We start from the raw sequence: 20,890 nt of genomic DNA, 5'->3' as shown, positions 1-20,890 counted from the left end.
CACTTATCTCCCAATTTGGCATTAGTATGGTAATGTGGTTAGATGAGATAATGCATACAAAGTATTCAACATCAGGGTTTAATGAAAAGTTGTTATTAAAAATGCTGATCATTCTTAATGTGCCCTTGTAGTATATAACAAACAACGTCACTGTTACTCTGTTCTTCTGGGATATGTATGGAGAACGGAGATCTTCTCTTTTCCAGCAATTAGAAAATAGATTCTATTATTTCAGAGGATTACTGGTGGGATGATTAATCTGTCATAAACCTAGTGCAGCAGAAAAAAGCCTATTATTAGACCAGATTGGTCATTAGATCAGATTTAGTCCTAGCTCTGCAACTTTGGTACCTTCAGCAAGTCACTTAATCATTCTGAAACATAATTTCCCTTATGTTTTAAAATATAAAGTTATACATAGCATTTCATAGGATGCTTATGAATGAGATTATATGATTAAAGGTACTATGTAAGCTGCAAAGCAGCATATATACATATGGTGCTATTTGGCATGATATATAATATTAATGTCTTCTACCGTGTGTATATAATTAGTTTATTAAGAATTCTCAACTCAGAATATAAATATGAAATTAGTTTTTCCAAAACTTGATTTCAACTGTGCTTTGTTGAGAGTATAAACATCTTGGTTGGAGTCCAAAATTTCCAGTCCCTTTCTGTTATTGAAATGCACCAGTCCTCTCCTTAACTGATGATAATTCTTCCCTAATCCCTGGTTAGAGTTTTGATACTGGCTGCTTGCACAAAGAAGATAGGGAGTAAGGAAATATTTCTTCCCGACGCTCTTTTCAAGGCTTAGCTCCTTTGTGGATTGAGCCAGGATGAGCCTGAGAGTGGGAGAGCAACATCTCCTAATGCGAGCCAGCCCTGTATTGCTGTTAGGAGATGGCTCTAGTCTTTTCTAGTTCCTTCTGGCTCCGTGCGGTGTTGGTGACATTTGTGGTTATGCATATGGCTGTTTAGGGCAGTGTTCAATTTGACCTGGCACTCTTGATGAATGAGGTTCTCAGAGAAGCATTTTGACCCTTAGTCTTTTTTTTTTTTTTTTTTTTTTGAGACAGAGTGTCACTTTGTTGCCCGGGCTAGAGTGAGTGCCGTGGCATCAGCCTAGCTCACAGCAACCTCAAACTCCTGGGCTTAAGCGATCCTACTGCCTCAGCCTCCCTAGTAGCTGGGACTACAGGCATGAGCCACCATGCCCGGCTAATTTTTTTTTTGTATATATATTTTTTTAGTTGGCCAGATAATTTCTTTCTATTTTTAGTAGAGATGGGGTCTCACTCTTGCTCAGGCTGGTCTCGAACTCCTGACCTCGAGCGATCCACCCGCCTCGGCCTCCGAGAGCTAGGATTACAGGCGTGAGCCACCGCGCCCGGCTTGACCCTTAGTCTTGACAGCAGCACCAAATCCTCTTCTCTCCCCCTTACAGGGCATGGGATCTTCTCGCATGACCTGCCATCCATGTTGGCAGCCTGCACATTCATTGCTTTTGCTAATCCCCTTTCCCCTATGCATGAAACCACAGGAATTGTTTGTGCACTCTCTCTGAGGGCTATAGAGAACCCGGGCGGAGGTGCCATATCCTTCCCCAACCGCCCCTGTCCCCCTGCTATTCTACTCTACAGCTCTTTGTCATCCTGGTTATCGGACTATTCCAAAAAAGCTGCTTCCCTCAGGAATTTCCAGAAGAGAAGCAAGCATCAGTTTCCATGTTTAGGTACAAGCTCCATGCTTCCAGAGATACTTACACTCTGCCACATGCTTCTCATATAGAAGGCAGTAAGTACTAAAGTCACTGAATCACAAAAGCCTTCAGTCTCTTTTTCTTGTGTGCAACTCTAATTTTTTCAGTTAAGTCTTGTGAAGTCCCCATCTCTTTTTACATGGCCTGGAGATAGTGTTCGTGGCCATAGAATTCTTCTGTTACTATTCAGTGTATCCTAAGGGAAGATATCTGGAGTTTGGGGGCAGTCGCTAATTCTGGTATATCCACTACTTATATATTTTTAAAAAATAGTTGCTCCGTTACTTAGTAGTTATTGTGCATGATTTTTTTGAAAAGAAAATAAAATATTTAATAATATCTTATAATACCTGTCATAGAGCAGACACTCAATGAAAGTTTGCTAATTGCTGCTAGGTCAGTTAGGGTGAGAGAGAAAGAGAGAAAGGGAGGGAGAGGGTTTTTTTGTTGTTGTTTTTTGTTTTTTGGGGACAGAGTCTCACTCTGTCACCCACCCAGCTAGAGTGCCATGGCATCAGCCTAGCTCACTGCAACCTCAAACTCCTGGGCTCAAGTCATCCTCCTGCCTCAGCCTCTTGAGTAGCTGGGACTATAGGCATGCGCCACCACGCCCAGCTAATTTTTCTATTTTTAGTAGAGACAGGGTTTCGCTCTTGCTCAGGCTGGTCTCCAACTCCTGAGCTCAAGTGATCCTCCTGCCTCGGCCTCCCGGAGTGCTGGGATTATAGGTGTGAGCCACTATGCCCAGCCAAGATATTTTAAACAATTGGTTCACATCTCACGTGCTTGTCAGGTCTGGTAAGTCCAAAACCCATGAGGCAGGCTGTCAGGAATTGCTGGAAATTCAGGTAAAGGTTGATGTTGCTGTCTTGAGTCTGATATCCCTAGGGCTGGCCAGCAGGCTAAAAACTCAGGCTGGATTTCCATGTTACAATCTGGAGGAAGAATTCCTCCTTCTCCAGGAAACTTCAGTGTTTGTTCTTTAAGGCCTACTTACATTATGGAGGGTAATCTGCTTTACTTAAAAGCAACTGATTGTAAATATTAATCAAATCTACAAAATACATTCACAGCAACATGTAGATTAGTGTCTGACCAAAACAACTGGGCACCATAGCCTAGCCAAGTTGACACATAAAATTAATCATTGCAAGTATCTTACAAATAGGCATCATAGATCTTAATTATTTAATTTTATATTTAAAATATCTAGTTATGCTTTATATAGTTTTCAATATATGGGAAGCAGAACTTCTTCTTTTTCTTCACCATTGTGCACGTGAGGAACTTGATAAGAGATTCACACAAGCAGAGAACAGCAAGGTGGGACTTTAGTCTGGGTCTTTTGACTCCCAAGCCCATACTTTCTGCCCTATCATCAGTGCCTATCAATAAATATTTGATGATGAATTTATTTATTGATCATCAGTGCATGCCACTGAGCACAATAAAAAACACAAAACAAAAAAGAAAGAAAATGACTAAATTAGTAGAAAATCTGCCACTACTGAGGGGAAGAGAGATACAAGGAGATAAAAGGAAATTTCCTTGGTTAAAGGTTTTAGCTTAAATGTCTAAAAATAAAATTTGAAGAAAATTAATAGTATTGTTACATAAAATTCTGAAAACTGAAAGATATTTTTCTAATTTTCTTTAGGTTTCTTAATTATATGGTACACAGATCTCTCCTTTGGGCTCTAAATTCAGGGCATATTCATCAATAAAAGCAAGAATACTTTCTCAAAAGATGTTTCTTATAGCTCAATTGAAATGAAGTTACTAAAACATTTATCTCCCAGTACATGGAAAGTCTAAACTTAAACAACTATGCTTGCTTCCCCTGATGAAAAATCTTATTGAAATTTATGTTCTTTCTTTTCTCTTGCTAAACCCATATTATCTGAAGGTGTCCAATATGAAAAATTTTTGATCTTTTTATTTTAGATTGTTTGCCCCCATCTTTACTTTGTTCATTTTTGTCGTTGATATTTGTAAGAGTTTCAGATGGTGTTGCCCTCTCTTCTCTGAGCTTGTCAGGAGGAAAGGGAGCTGCTAACGCCAGCCTGTTAATTAAAAGGATAGCAAAACAGGAGTGCCACTAAGATATCCGCCAGCAAAGATGATTAATGCATGCCCACCTCGTTACTGCACAAGAACAAAAAAGTCCATACTGTGAGAGCAGCAGTCACTGTGATTGTCTCAGTGCTGCAAAAACTAGAAACAAATGACCCATTAGACAGGCTTCTGAATTCTGGCCTCCTCAGCTGTCCCTAAATCATTGCTCGTTTCAAGAAGAAAGTCAAGAAAATGTCCCTGGTTGCTCATTTGTAAATGAAAAACACCAGAGCTTTAAGTTTCAGGTGATTGTTTCGGTGCCTTCACAAATGAATATCTTGACATGTCTGGTTAAAAAACAAGAACAAAAACAAACCGAAAAAAATGACCAATGCTTAAGGCCTAATAAGAACTAACATTTCTCAGTGGTTCAAACGGTATAAGGGCGTAATTTGACACTCTACGTGAAATACTCAGCGTACCCTCTGAGCTCCTTCTCAACTCTTCCAAGGATTTCCTTAACAAGAACCCAGGTGCTCTTGTGTGCAAGTGAATTTTGCTCACTTTGACACACAGAAAATGAATTCCTTTGATTTATAAAAAAAAGTTAGAGAAATAAAATGCTTAAGAGACCAAGGATTTCTGGCTAAATAAGCTAAATGTTAATATATGATCTTTGTTAAATTAGAATTTTCTTATGTCACTTATCTTTCAGATATGGTCGGGGCTCATAAAGATCCTCGTAAAAAGAGTTTGTTATCAGAGACAGGATACTGTAGAGGTACTTGACTGAGTTTTTAAAACCCTAGGTTCTAATACCAGCTTGTGTGTGATCCTATGCTGATGTTATCAAAGATGTCAGTTTTCTCATTTGTAAAATGAGAATATCCCATATCTCTGTACAATTGTGTGATGTTAAGGTGTAATATGTAAGTTGCCAGACTATATAACCAAAATTCTCTGCAATAACCTTAACCCAAGGCCCGATCTAACCTTTTTTGTTGTTCAGGCAGTTGAGGCATTTATTAATTTAACAATTATTCTTTGAATGAAAGAGATATTAAAACTAGAGATATACTATAATTTTTAAAAATCTGCTTCTTTCATGAATGAATTAAAGTTCTGAAAAGACTTTAGACACAACACAGAACTAGTATTAGGTCTCAACTTTCTCGTGTATTAGCTGTGGGATCTTTAGTAAACTGTTAGCAGTTAAGATCCTTAGTTTTATAATTCTTATAATTTTTAAAAGTAGTAGTTAACCAATATAATGGGATTGCTGTAATAATCATATAGTTTTGAATCTAAACCATAAACAGTAAGCATAATTGCTATTAATCATCTCTTTTCTTTATCCCTCAAATCTACAGGTTCTTCCTTCACTACCTGTAGAAGCTTGAAACTATCTTACTTATAGGTGTGCAATTTAACCTTCATGACAATCCTTAGCCAATGCAAACTGCCCACTGGCAATGTAGTGGATCTACCATTTCCCCAAATTCCTCATGGGTAGTAACCATGAGGACCAACATCATAACACTTAGTTTTTGAATAGGGACCTGGAAAGCTGCATGAAGCCATCAGCCAAACCAAGAGAGACTTGAGTTGAGGGATGAAACCATATACTCACATGGAGACTTGCATTACAATAGTTATAATAATGACTCAAATGTCTATCCACTGGTGAATAGATAAAATATGGTATAACCATAAAATACATGAATATGATTTAGAAATAAAAAGTAACAACTGATTGATACATGTTATAACATGGGTGAATCTAAAGACATTTTTCTACGTGAAAGAAGCCAGATACAAAAAACTACATAGTATATAATTCCTCTTTTCTGAAAAACCCAGAAATAGCAAGTTTATAAACTCCTACAGCAGATCCAAAGTTGCCTAGGGTTATGGTGATAAGAGGGGAGATTGACTACAAATGGACTTAAAAGAACTTTTAGTGGTGATGGAAAATTCTAAGACTGGATTATGATGAATGTTGTACAACTCTCTAAACTATTAAAACCACTTACAATTGGTGAATTTTGCAGTGTCTATATTACAACTTAAAGCTGCTAAAAATTACATATGCTCAGGCCCAGGAATTTTATCTATATTTACACAAGTGCAAAGTGACACATTAGAAGGATATTTATTTCTGCATTGTTTGTAATAGAAAAATATTTGAAACCACCTAAATATTTATCAAGGGCATCTGGTTAAATGAACTGAATTTCATATATATATATATATCAAGAAATACTACATTACTCTTAAAAACAATGAAGCATTGGAATGAATATTCTGCAAGATGTGTTGTTCAGTAAAGAAAGCAAAACACGGACCGTGGTGTGGATGCTGTACAAAAAAAGAAGTGTATACACATATATATATATGTACATGTATGCATGGTACATATCAGTATATCATTAAGGCATTTCTAGAATGTGTAGGAAGTCAATAGCAGTATTGTTTCATGGGAAGGAAACTGGCTTACAGATTTTCATAGATTTTGTTTCCAATGAATACCCTTCTATATTTTTGGATTTTATATAACATGCATTTAACACATTATTCTACTCAATAATAAATTTGAAATAAAAAAAAACAACATTGACTTCCTCTTCTGTATAGTAGTAGTCATGGAAGTAGTAGGTCATGAAAGATCAATACTCCTTCTGAGAACAGCTAGAAAAACTAAACGTGTTATAAAAAATCACATTTTTAAAAAGCACTAGAGAGCTGTGACCTCAACAAAGACTGATAGACTAAAATCTCAGAGGGAATAACCATTAAGAGTGAGTTGAAGATTCAGGGTAGCTCTTTTATTTCCTGGGGATTTTTGCCAATTCTGGGAGTGGACTTAGATGTGACCCTAGCAGAAGGAAGCTTTTGGAGATAAAAGAAATGATTAAAACTTTAAGCAATTAGACATGACTAGAATGAGAAAATCAGAGAGTTGAAGAGCTTCAAACATGTGCTGGCTTCTCCCTAATGATTTTGCTGAATTCTGAGTTGTACAAAGGGTAAAGGGCTAGACCAAAATCTGAAAGGCAGAATAATATCTCATGCCCTCTCACTAAAAAAAAAAAAAAAAAAAAAAACCTGCTGGGAGAACGAGCCTGAAAACAAATCAGGAAAGCCATGGAAACCTTTTGCAATGGTTCCCAAAGTGTGTTTACAGACCAGCTGCATCAACATTGCCTAATAACTTGCTAGAAATTTGAATACAGGGGTCTCATCCTCAATCTACTAAATCAGAAACTTTGAGAAACCCTACGGTACATCAGAGTCACCTGCAGGGCTTATTAAAACACAGATTGCTGAACCCCAAACTTAGAGTCTCTGATTTGGTAGCTCTGGGATATGGCCTGAGAATTTGGATTTCTAGCAAATCCCCAGGTGATTCTGTGGCTGCTTGTCCGAGGACAACACTTTAAGAACTTCTACCCTAAAGGGAGTGACAAATTGTGGCTGAGGATCAACAGTCATTATTCACCTAGGGGCACTTACCAATTTTCAGCATTGCTGGAGTCTCTAAATCTAGGCCTAGTAGGTAGCAGAAGGCATTTGCTATGTAAAAAGAACATAAAAACCAAAGGAGATTTTGTTATTAATATTTGTGCAGGGCTAGATGACAATATTGGAAACATGGGATTTAAAAAAATATAGTTGCTCTTTCTATCAACATATTTGCAAAATATTGAAGCTGCAGGGAGACTAAAACAATCAAACATCTGAAAAGCAGAGTTGCATATCTGAAGTTTGAGAAGACAGAAAATGCTAGGCTCCCAATTAAAGTTCTGGAGCACTATGGCCTATGAACAGAGGAAATCCTGAGGAAGGCAGAATCTTAACAAAATTTCAACTCAACCTCTATTCTTGATTAGATTTATTTGATCAACCACTTTACCATATCTGCCTAGGAGAGAAACAGGGAGACCCTCTCAGATGAAAGATGTTACCTGGAGCTTCCACATTTCTTTTGTACACAATGGCTGGCACAAAATAAAAAATTATGAGACATGAGAAGAGGTAAGATGATATCATCACTATCCCAAAGAAAACATACAAACAATAGATGCAGACTAACTCATATAAAATAAGTATAATTAAATTTATAGTGAGGGGGAAGGAGAGGGAGATGGGGGTGGGTATAAAAGGCAACACAAGGGGTCATTGTGGTGATGGAACTATTTAGTATCTTGATTGTGGTGGTAAATACATGAACATACACAGGTGCTAAAATTGTATAGAGCTTAATATGCACCACACACACATATACACACACAAATGATTACAAGTGAAAGTGGAGAAATTTGAACAAGATCAGTTTATTATATTAATTTGGTGCATTGTGTCAGTATCAGTATACTACTTGTGATATTATATTATTTGTAATATATAAGATATTACAATTGGCAAGACCTGAGAAAAGTGTATAAAGGATTGATCTGTATTAGTTCTCATAACTACATATGAATCCACAAATATCTCTATAAAAATTTCAGTTAATAAGAAAGCATTCTCTTGGGCCAGGCATGGCAGCACACACCTGTAATCCTAGCACTCTGGGAGGCCGAGATGGGAGGATTGCTTGAGGTCAGGAGTTCAAGACCAGCCTGAGCAAGAATGAGACCCCGTCTCTACTAAAACTAGAAAAAAATGAGCCGGGCATGGTGGCGCATGCCTGTAGTCCCTGCTACTCTGAAGACTGAGGCAGGAGGATGACTTGAACCCAGGAGTTTAAGGTTGCAGTGAGCTAGGATGACCCCAGGGCACTCTAGCCCAGGCAATAGAGCGAGACTCTGTCTCAAAAAAATAAAACCATTCTCTTGTCTTCATGGCACTGGATTAGGCAAAACACTTTTTATGTAGAGAATAAACAGTATCAACCAGAAAAATTGATGTGCTATAGTTAAATTTAGAACTTTTGTTCATCCTCCAAAAATTAAGATAGAAAGGCAGAGTAGAAGATATTTGCAATACTTGACAGAGCGCTCATATCCAGATTTAAATAAACTCTTACAATTCAATAACAAAAAGCAAATGAACAATAGAAGAAAATGGGCAAAAAACCTGAACTTTATTAAAAATAATACCCAAAAGGAAAAAAAAAATTAAAAAATGCTCAATATAATTAGTCATTAAGAAATTACAATGAAAACTATAATGTGATAGTACAAAATATCCACTAGAAGGCTAAAATGAAAAAATATAAAAAACACCTAATGTTGATGAAGACAGGGAACAAGGATTCTCATGCTTTGCTCATGATAATGTAAATTGGCATATACACTTTGAAAAACTATTTATTAGTATTTATTAAAGCTGAAAATGTACATATTTTGTGACACAGAAATTCCTCACCTAGGTATATTCTAACAGATATTTGTACATATGGGCACTAAAAGATACGTACAGAACTATTCATAGCAGTACTTTTTATATAAGCCCCAAACTGGAAATGACTTAAGAGTCTATTAGTAGAATGGATAAATATGGAATACTCTACAGTAATGACAACAAATGAACTACAAATTCACATGTTTGAATCTCAAATATAATGTTGAAAAAAGAAGACAGACACAAAAGAGTACATGCTGTAGGATTATATTTATGTAAAGTTTAAAAATAGGCCAAACAAAACAAAACAGAACAAAAGCCTTCCTATGGTGTTAGAGGTAGGTCTTTGGGGATAATGACCTGAAATAGGGAAGAATAAATTTCTGTGGTTCTGATAACGTTCTATTTCTTGATTTGATTGCTGATTTCTTTGTAAAAATTCATTGAGAGATATACTTAAGAGTTTTTATATATATGCTATACTTTGATAAAAGTTGACATTAAAATTAAATACATATATATATATTTCAAAGAAATAGAGAAAAAGAGAAAAAAATAATAGAACATTTTACCAGAGAATTTAATCTATGGAAAGAATCAAATGGATATTCTAGCAAAGAAAATATCATATCTGAAATTAAAAACTAAGCAGATTAGTGTGATAGCCTTGGTACTGAAGAAGATATGACTAGTTACATATCAGTGGAAAATAGACCAAAACACATAATGTAAACTGAATGGAAAGACATAAAAGCATAGGTGACATGTGAAAATCCTCCTAAGGCCTTACATACATATAATTGTAGTCACAGAAGAGAGGAACAGACTAAGGCAGAAGTTTCATTAGAATAAATAATAGCTGAGAATTTTTCAGCTCGTAAGCCTTCTTAACTTAGGCTCATGAAGCATAGATAATCCCTATTATAATAAAGACAAAAAAATCACACTTAGGTCATTGTAAAACTTTTGAAAATCAAAGACAAGTAGAAAATCGTAAAAGCAGAGAAATAAAAGAAGCATTACCCTCAAAGAAGTAACACTATTACTGACATTTGACTTTGCAGCAAGTAACAGTGGACTCAGAAGAAAGTAGAAGGACTCCTTTAAAATGGCAATTTAGAAATCTATACACAGTGAAAGTATTCTTAAAAATTAAAATAAAACAAAGGTGTTTTTACACAAAAGAAAAACAAAAGAGAATATCCAAATAACCAATAACCATATGAATATGGGCTTAACATCATTAGCTACATCAGTCTTAAATGAGACACCGTTACACACCCAGTAGAATGGATTAAATAAAAGCTATAGAAAATCCCATGTGTTACAAGAATATGGAGAAATTGGAACTCAGTCACACTGTTTAGGAGAGTATAAACTGACCAAAAAACTTGGAAAACTATTTGGAAGTTTCCATTAAAGCTCTAAATATACATATTTTATGAACCATCAATTCCACTTCTAGGTGTATATCTAACAGAAATGATCATACCGGCACTATATACCTGAACTGGAAACTACCTAATTGTCCATAAATAGTAAAATGAATAATCAAATGATACATACAGTTATGCATTGTTTAACAATGGGGATACTTTCTAAGAAATGAATTCTTAGGCAATTCATTGTTGTGCAAACATGATAGACTTGATAAGAGTGGCTTACACAAACCTAGATGGTATAGCCCACTACACACCTAGGGTGTATGATATAGCCTGTTGCTCCTAGGCTACAAACCTGCACAGCATGTTACTTAATTAAATACTGTGGGCAATTGTAACACAATGATAAGCATTTGTGTATCTAAACATATATAAATATAAAAAAGGTACAGTAACAATATGGTATTATAATTGTGTGGGACCACCTTGCATACATGGTCCATTGTTGACCAAGACATCATTGTGTGGTACATGACTATTTACCTAAAGGAATACTGTATAGCTACATTAATGAACAAACTATTATTATAACTACGTATAAGATGATGGATGAAGCTCACAAATGTAATATTGAGCAAAAAAAGCCAGACACAAGAGTACCTGTTGTATGACACTATTTATGCGATGTACAAATACATGTAAAACTAATCTATCTTATCTGAAGTCAGGATGGTGATTACACCTGGGGGGTGGGTGACAGGAACGCTCTTTTGATGATGTAGTAATACCTTGTTTCTTGATTTGAGTGCTGACAACATGGATATGTTTAGTTTCTTAAAATGTATTGAGCTGTATAGTATATGAGCCCTTCAATATGTATATAATACTTCAATACAGTAAAGATATAATTGAAATTTGATGTAAAAATAAATAGCTGTAGGTATCAACAAATAATAAATAATCAAGAAGTATACTCTACAGAAACCCTATGAAAACAAAAAAATGCCCAACAATAACAAAACAACAAAAATTAAACTAAAAAGGAGAAACTAAAGTTCCTGACCAAGTTTTTTATTTAGTCCCAGTAATTCTCAATGTAAAGTATATCAGAGATAATTGCAGACTGAGATTTTCTTTAGCTAGTTGTTAATTGAAATTCATAGATATTAGATTATATCATGTCAATTTGAAGCTTTGCTATATATTTTGTCTTGAAATTACAAAACTGTTGGATCTTCATGGAGGAGAGATCTGCAGAGTTACACTATTATTTAAAGACTTGTGACCTATCCAGATTCTATAAATGGACCAAGAACACAGTGTATTAGGCCCTTATATAAAGAAGCAAAATGCTATTTACTTGATAAAAAATAGCCATATAAAATTGCCAATAATTTACTATTTTTGACCTAAAGGAGGTGACATATGGCTCAATATAATAGTAGCCAAACCCTATATATTGGTTCTGTACATACTTCACAGGGCTCAACCTGCTCATGGAAGTGCTCTAATTACATTTTAGATGAGAAAAGGCATGTAAAAAGTGTTTCTAAAATTGTATTCATATGATCCAATTATTTCTTTTTGAAAGACTTAAGTTTACTGTCAGAAAATGAAAAAGTTACTCTCTTGTTGGAAGAGTCTAAGATATAATCAAGTCTTAGTTGACTAATGTGGTTCTTCTTTTTTATGTTGTGGTTACTAACTGATATAGAGCCATCTTTACTTACTTTCTCTAAAATATATGTCACAATTCCAGTCCTAGAAATCTTCTCCTTTGCTCTTATTAAGAAAAATAAATTGAGACAACTTAGACCTCAAGCTAAGCTTCTGGTTCTACTTGGGACAACATGATTGCAGCCAAGTGCAAAAGGGATTTCAATAACTTGGTGACTTATGGTCTCCTGCACCTTGGAGTCTTGTTGGAGGTGCTGAAATATTTATCATTAGCCACTACGTTTAGACCCAAGGATGTGGTAGGGTATGAATGGTTTATAATTTAAAATTATTGATTTCAGACCATTCATTTTGTTTTGAAGAGATCAAATTGTTTGAGCCATGGGGAAATAATATCCTTCCAGTAATTCAGCTGAACTGTCACTGGAGTTGAACTTGTTATCCTGAGGGGAAATTTGGTCTCTGGTTCTTCTGAATTACCTGGGTTTTTTTTGTTTTTTTTTTTTCCTTTTCCTATAATGCTATCATCTTTTCCTTAAGGATTGGCTTATGTGTCAAGGGCGCCACTAGGAATAGAATAGAGAAATCTTGCACAGGGCCCTGGGAGAGCCATTACAGTGTAGGGAAGAATGTATGCAACTCGCAAGGATTAATGAATAGTCTGGATATACATCTCCTTTGTTGATGAGTTTACTCCTGCGATTTTAAAACAAGAAGTAAAAGAGGCAATATTGTAGCTATTTTCAAAAGTGAGCTACAAGAAGATGGTAAAATAAGGAATGAAAAGGGAATTCAAATTCCAGTGGTAAAGACTCCTACATAGAGATAACTGAGGAACAGCAGATGTAACAGCAAATGATTCGCAGGTGCTCTGCACAGCTGTCCTCTCAGCACTGGGTCTCACAGCGGGGGAGCCCCAAAGTGTTGGGAATTCAGTCTCCTGATCAAATGACCACAACAAGAAAACCATAGACAAAGAACCCTTTGGGGGAGATGCCTCTGGACTCCATTTGAACAGTTAATAATGCTTGATGGAGAGATTTTAATCAAGCTTAAGCAGATACAGCTGGGCTCTCTTGTCTCTCAGTGACACATCCGTTATGCCCAAAAGAAGCTGTCAATGACTTCTCTGATTAGCCACTGGCTTGGTCTATTTGTATACTGACTGCTTCAATTAGAGTGGCTAGTTGAGGGTTTATTATTTTGTAAATCATTGTAGATCATGGTTACAGTTTTTAAAAATGCATCCTATAGATGAGAAAAGAATCACTTTATTTTCAGAAATATCATTTTTGGTTTTATATTGAAAACATATAGATATCTATGCCTTTTTCTAGACATAACATCAAGTGGCCACAACCTCAGGCTATAAAAACATGTTACATGGTAAATAATCCAACTAGATTTTACCCAGGACTACCCTTGAACCTTCTCATTGCAAAACAAGTTTCAATTTATTTCTTCAGTAGACAAAGGGAACTTCTGGTCACCATAGTCACAGAGCCAGATAAATATGAGACAGGAGAGAACATTAGTTGCAGATATTAAGTATCCTTTTATTATTTTATTTAGAGCAAGAGAGAAGTTTTTATCTGCTTTCATTTCTGAGCGTAGACTAGTAGCTGTTCAAGAGTCGAGCTAACCAACTGACAAAGTGTTCTGAATATCTGTAGCAAATCTACTCCTGTCTACAGATTACTTATAAAAAAGTAGCTCTTTTCTACATTGTTACATATACCTGTTTGCTCTTCTCTTGAAGTATTGCCTCAGTTAAATACATAAAGCTTAGAATATTTCCTGTTTTATCTATTCACAGTCATTTTTCTACTAGTTATCATTGTGACTTATAATAGTTTCATAGGGCTGGTGCAACAATTTACCACAAACTGGGTGGCTTATAACAAAAGAAATTTATTCTCTCACAATTCTGGAGGCCAGAAGTGTGGACTCAAGGGGTGAGTAGAGCCAAACTCCCTCCTAAGGCTCTAGAGGAGAATCCTCTTTGCCTATTCCAGCTTCCAGTGGCCCTGGGCATTCCTTGGCTTGTGGTAACACAAACCCAGTCTTCACATAGGTTCTCCTTTGTGTCTGTCTTCTCCTCTGCTGTCTCTTATAAAGGATTTAGGACTCAACGAAATAATGCAAGATGATCTAATTTGAAGGTTGTTAGCTTAATTATATCTGCAATGAGTCTTTGCCCATGGAACATAACATTCACAGGCTCTGGGTGTTGCAGTGTGGACATGTTTTGGGGGCCCTACCATACAACCCACTATGTGGTAATATGACTGCGGTTATTTAGTGGTACCTGAGTGTGTGTGTGTGTGTGTGTGTGTACATATATATGTGTATAGACAATATATAGTATAGAGGAAAGGAAAGCAGGCTAAGGACATTTAAGGAGAGTATAACAGAACTGATTAGGTAGTACAGATCTAATGAGAAGCGGCACTGATAAGGAATTTAGGACATGCACGACTATACATTAGGTGCTATAAATTTAGTAGAGCAGCATAGTTCTTGCCCTCAGAAAGCTGATAGCATAAGTGACAGAATCTCAGATTGCCATGATTTACTCAAAGTATAACCTCCAAAATTTATTCTTTTTTGTCTCAGTTTTCTTCTTTTGCAACTATGAATGTCAATTATTTCTAACTCAGAAAACTACAAAGATTAATTAAACTAGTGGGCAACCATGTGCTCTCAAATTTATCCTCTCTTCATTTGAAGGTCTCCTTTACGGAAATACACCAAAGGTCCGAGAGTCCTTTTAGTCATATAAATAATAGCAGCCAAAATGATTAATCCCAGACTTTTTAGTCAACAACTTTAATATTTCAATCTAAATCATCTTGAAGATAAATTACCCATAGTAATATTAATTATAATACAACTTCTTGAGAGTGCAAATCAAGTGCTTCATAAAATCATTCAGTTTCATTAATTTCAAAGTCTACACAATGCAAAATTTTATGGAAATGCAACATGCTCTAACTGATCTTGTTTTAAAAAACAAATAAGATGTCTGTACTAGAGGAATACATTCACATAATATTTACAAGTAAAAGAAATTCAGTGGCAAAGAGTAGAGAGAATACAGAGAGAATTACAGAACCTATGGATATATTTACTAAAATCATTTTTTAAAACTAATTAATACTTGCTTTACTTCTCTCCTGGGGCTATTATGTGACAGAAGATAATGCATGAAAAAGTTTGTTTTCAATTAGATAATGCTAAATGTTCAGTATTTATATCATTTTTATTATTACTAGAAAAACTGTGAATGTTTTTATGAATATTTGATCTTTAAAGGAATAGTGATTTTTCAAAATTGATAACATCTCCTGGAGAAAGGATTATATGGGTTGCTCTATTTCTGTGGGCAGGTATTTCTTACCGTTTTCCCTTGTTATTCAACATTCATACACCTAAACCCACACATACATAATTTCCATGCTGATTTAAAGGAGGTAATGTTTCTGACAGCTATTCTTGGAATAAAAAGAAGAAAGAATGGAGAGAGAGTTATTATTGGAAAGAGGCAGTAATGGAGTTAATCAGTATGTGATAAAAACACCAAGAGCACTAAGTATATGTCGGTTGCTAGTCAACCAAAATAGGAAGCAACAGATAACTTGCTTAAAGTAATATATAAGAAAGTAGTCAATTTTAGAGACTTTTAGAGACTCTAATACATATGGTCAATTCAAATGCTGAATAATCCTGGGACAGATCCCAAGAGTTTTCTAATGCCAGTCCTTTAAAAATGTAAATGAGCATCATTGCAAAAATAACTAGTTAAAAAATAAAAATAGGAAGTCATACTGAGCATCATCATAGCAAAAAAATAAATTTTTTTTTACTTAATTTTACTCCTTTTCAATTCTATAATTTTATAAGATAGGCAATTTTTTATTATAAAGTTACTTCATTTAACAGTATAGTATGTACATATTTTCATTTAGCTGCATAAGGCTTTATCTTAACATTTTAAAAACATCAGGATATTTAATTGAATCGATAATGTAAAGTTTAATTGACTATATTTGAATAGAAATATAAGTAGCTTCCAGTCAGTCAGTGAATGATAAACCAATGTATTAGTTTAAAAGAAACTTTTAGAGGCCAGGGTCCTTAAACATTATTATTTCTTTTTAAACTTAGATCTCAGATGGTTTGTAGCTATTGTGTCCCTTTTTCATGTAATTTTTCTCTTGAGCACATTATGTATTCATTTGTCACTTATTTCTGCAATACATTTTAGACTCTACCCGAGGTATAATTAATTGTAGAAACTGATGAAAAAATTAAAAACTCATGGCAATCAGGCATCAAATTTTCAAGTGAGCAGCAAGAGAGGATAAGAGTAAGGAGATATTATTGTAATTTTGAATAGACCTAAGCATTTTGAAGAAAATAAAATATAAACATATGAATAAGAGTGATAGAATGATATGGATGAACTGTAGATGAAGTATTGATAAGGAGACAGTTAAGTTTTTCCTTCTTCTAGGAGTGATCTACTTCCCACATCTACCTTCTCAATTTAAAAACTATATATATATATCACCTGTTTTTTTTTTCTGTAGGCTGTACAGAAGAACAGAAGGTAATAAATAGCCCAAGCAGAACTATTCATTCAGAATTAGGAAGTGAATCAATGTTGATGACTACAGTGCCTTGGAAAAATATTTTAAGAATAAGAAGCCACTAATCCCAAAGTACCAGTGGTGACTAAGAGGAAAGGTTTTCTACTTTCTCATCTCTTACATTTTATTAGAAGCTGTTCCTTCAGAGCCGCCAGCTACAGATGGGATGAGCCCAGAACGACTTATTCTTTGAATATATCATGCCATTATCAAAGCACCATGCCTGTCTGAATCTAAAATTGCTTGAGGTACAGGGTAAGCAGTAACTCTTCTTCACATTTAAGTGATGAGATTATTAAGGAGTGCCCTATCTAAATGGATCTTGGTGTCAAAATTGGAATTAAGTATTCCAGTCTTTTGTGTCTTATAATAAGTGCCTGTTCCCATCATGACTTTTCAAATCGAAGTAATTTCATTTTCTATCTTGATAGTATCATTACTATAAAATTAAATTGCATTAGATTTTTAACTCCCTGAGACCAACCTTCAGTTTGCATCCTGTAACCTAGTACTAGCTTTTACTCTTAATGCCACTGTGGACTTCAGGTTGTTTTGATATATGTCTTTTTCTTTTTAATTTAAGTCAACAATCTAACCTCTATTTGGAACTGAAAACTAAGGACAGGTTGTTGTTTTCTTTGCTTACTTGATCTCCGCTTTTCTATCTAGAAAGTTACTCTGGTATTTTGACCATAAATGGGAATTGTGCAATGAAAGCAAATAATTTCACAGAATGAAAGGAAGAGGAGAGAGCTTGCCCTCCCTACTCCCAGTGAGTTCTTGGGGGTTAATGTCCTTATCTGAGTCTCCCAAACTGATGGAAAATACAGAACATTTTATTACTTACATAAACACACTTGGAAATTCTCAGGAATATTGGAGGCAAATAATTACAAAAAAAGTACTGATGTTTTCTGCTTACTAGAAGAGTAAGAGCCCAGAGCAGTGAGATTTGAAGTCAAGATATGCTGTCTTCCGTAAAGACATAATTTTTCTTCATTGATTTTTGAGACTAGGCATATTATAAACCCAGATTGCACATGGGTAACATTACAAAGACTTTTCTATCTGTCATTACCTTTTCTCTGACAACTCTGTAAACTGAGCATGCTGATATTTTTATCCTCTTTTAATGATGGAGGTTCAGAGAGGTTGAGTGAGGCTCAGTCTCTAAGGTGATATCCCAGAAATGTACTGTTTTAATTGCATGTACTGTGAATTCTTTGCTTAATTTTGGTATTTGCTATGTTTGTTCATTTATCCAAATTCTTGGCACTCATATGAATTTATATTGTCTGCCTTATATCAGTACAAACTTTTTTGATTCAAAAAAATAATTAGTAGTAAAGCTCTGCTCTAGTAGAAATGTCTGGAATGAAATTTTCTCCTAATTCTTAAATTTTTATTGGTTTTATTGATTTTTTTTCTACAAAATAAAAATAAGACATGTTGAGGTCCACAGAATTATATCAATCATAGTTACTTTTCTTTAAAATTTGAAATGAATCTTAGGGGTCATCTTTCCTAACCTCTCTGCCAATGAGAAATCTTTCTAGTGAAAACAAAGCAAGAGTTTAGCATTTAATTCAACCAACTGGTTTTTAATGTTACTCTGCCTACAGACTGGAAATTTTATCCATTTCAAAGGATTTCTAAAATGTCAGGGCAGTACTGAAAAGCTCCCCTTATTTCCACATGATGAGAGGTGAACAAAATACCTTTACGGTTTTCACAGGAAGGAAAAACTAATTAGAATATTACCTGAGGGGGGCCCAAAGTAGGAGCCTAACAAATACGGAATATTTGGCAAGAAAGAAGTCATTTAAATGCAAACTCCTCTGATCAGTTTTACATTATGTATGGAATTGCTTGTCATTTATCTGAGTGTGATATTAGATGTCTCCAGATCACCCTTTGGTCCCTTGGCCAGTAAGCTGAGGGCTGTGTTCAAGTCCCACGCAGCAGCTCTTAAATACCAAAGTGTTCTCAAGCCTTTTGAGACAGTAGTGTCAACTTTTTGCTTAATATTCTGGGATTTGCAGTATAAATCCCAGATAAATGAATAGCTACCATTTATAGAGTCATTCCTATGTATCAGGCAATATTCCAAGCACTTTACAGGGATTATTTCCCTAACCCCTATAACCACACTATGACATACGAGCATCTTCACTCTACAGGTGTGGAAAGTGAGTCACAGAGACTTTCAATAACTTCCCCAAAGCCACAGAGCTGGGAATGGCAAGCCAGGTAAGAATCCAGGTCCTCAAGCTCCTCAGCCCATCCTCTTGACCTTATTTGCTGTTTTGAACCTATATGCTGGACACTAATTTTGGATGTGGTTTAATACTATACTTTTGAACAATTTAGCCGTCTTCATTCATTTACTCCAAATCATTTCTTGGGAGTTTCTGGAGAGCCAGTTACCACTCTTTGCTCTGGATAAACACAAAGACATTTCTCTCAAGGAGTGTAAGTTCTAGTAAGAAAGTTTGAGAAGGAAAGCCATGATCTCAGTGCTGTGGAACAAGAACTGTAAGTCAGTGGGACAACGACAGCAAACTGAGGAAAAATAAAGGGACATCTAGATCTAAGAGAGTCAGGGAGGCTGCCTAGTGGAGGGACATTTGCACTGAGTTTTGAAGGACAATAAGTAGAGGGAGTGCAGAGGGAATTCTAGGCAGTAATGGCAACCTGTGTGCGGAAGGGAAGCACAAACAAGAACGTTGGGGAGCAGCCATGGTTGGTTTGGCCAGGACAAAGGTATCTGCGGCAGTGTAGTAGGAGACGAAATGACAAGATAGGCAGGGCCAGATATCCTACATTATGTATAGCACGTATTTAGTTCTTTCTACATTTCAGGGATTGAGGCAAGGGCTTTCTATTGCTCACTTCCTTTAATCCTTACAACTGTCAAGCATAGAGACTATTGATATTCCGTCTTACATATGAGAAGACTGGGGCACGAAGATGTTAAATTGTTTAGCCAAAGTCAGACAACAGAATTTGAGCCAAAATAGAAGGATTCCAGAACTCCTGCTCTTTATCCTGTGGCATACTGACAGGTTCATCAAGATCCTTGCTTACTAGACTAATGAGATTGAACACTCTGGAGTGTTTCTGTAGCAGACACACCCAGAGACTTCCATATGCTAAAGAAGTTCCCCTACGCCAATTTCTTTTTCTTTTTTCTTATTTCAGAATATTACTGGGGTACAAACACTTTGGTTACATATATTGCCTTTGTACCACCCAAGTCAGAGCTACAAGCATGCCCATCCCCCAGAAAGTGCACACTATACCCATTAGGTGTGAATTTACCCAGCCTCTCCTCCCCCTCCCACCTGCCCGACATCCGATGAATGTTTCTTACATATGTGCACATAAGTGTTGACCGATTAGTTCCAATTTAATGCTGAGTACACGTGGTGCTTGTTTTTCCATTCTTGTGATACTTCACTTCGAAGAATGGCTCCAGCTCCATTCAGGATAATACAAGAGGTATTAATTAGTTCACCATTGTTTTTTATGACTGAGTAGTACTCCAAGGTATACATATACCACATTTTATTCATCCACTCGTATATTAATGGGCACTTGGGTGGTTTCCACATCTTTGAAAGGTGAGAGGTGCGGATCCTGTTTCAGTCTTCTACGTGTGGCTATCCAATTTCCCCAGCACCATTTATTGAATAGGGATTCTTTTCCCCTGTGTATGTTTTTCTCTGCTTTGTTAAAGATCAGATGCAATACGAGAATGGTTTTATATCTGGGTTCTCTGTTCTTGTCCATATGTCTGTCTCTATTCTTGTGCCAGTACCATGCTGTTTTCCCCTAGGCTAATTTCTTTTATGCCTTAGCTTAATTTGTCCAGTAATAATAGCCACAATTTATTTTTTTACTATTTGTCAAGTATAATATAATCATACATGTTATTTCATTTAATTTGTACCTATAACAATGAATGAATAGGTGCTGATAAATTAAGTGATGTTAGAGAATAAAACTCATTA

The sequence above is a fragment of the Lemur catta genome, chromosome 6 (assembly GCF_020740605.2).
Source record: "Lemur catta isolate mLemCat1 chromosome 6, mLemCat1.pri, whole genome shotgun sequence".
Lineage (NCBI taxonomy): Eukaryota > Metazoa > Chordata > Mammalia > Primates > Lemuridae > Lemur > Lemur catta.
Note: the sequence above shows the minus strand (reverse complement) of the source record.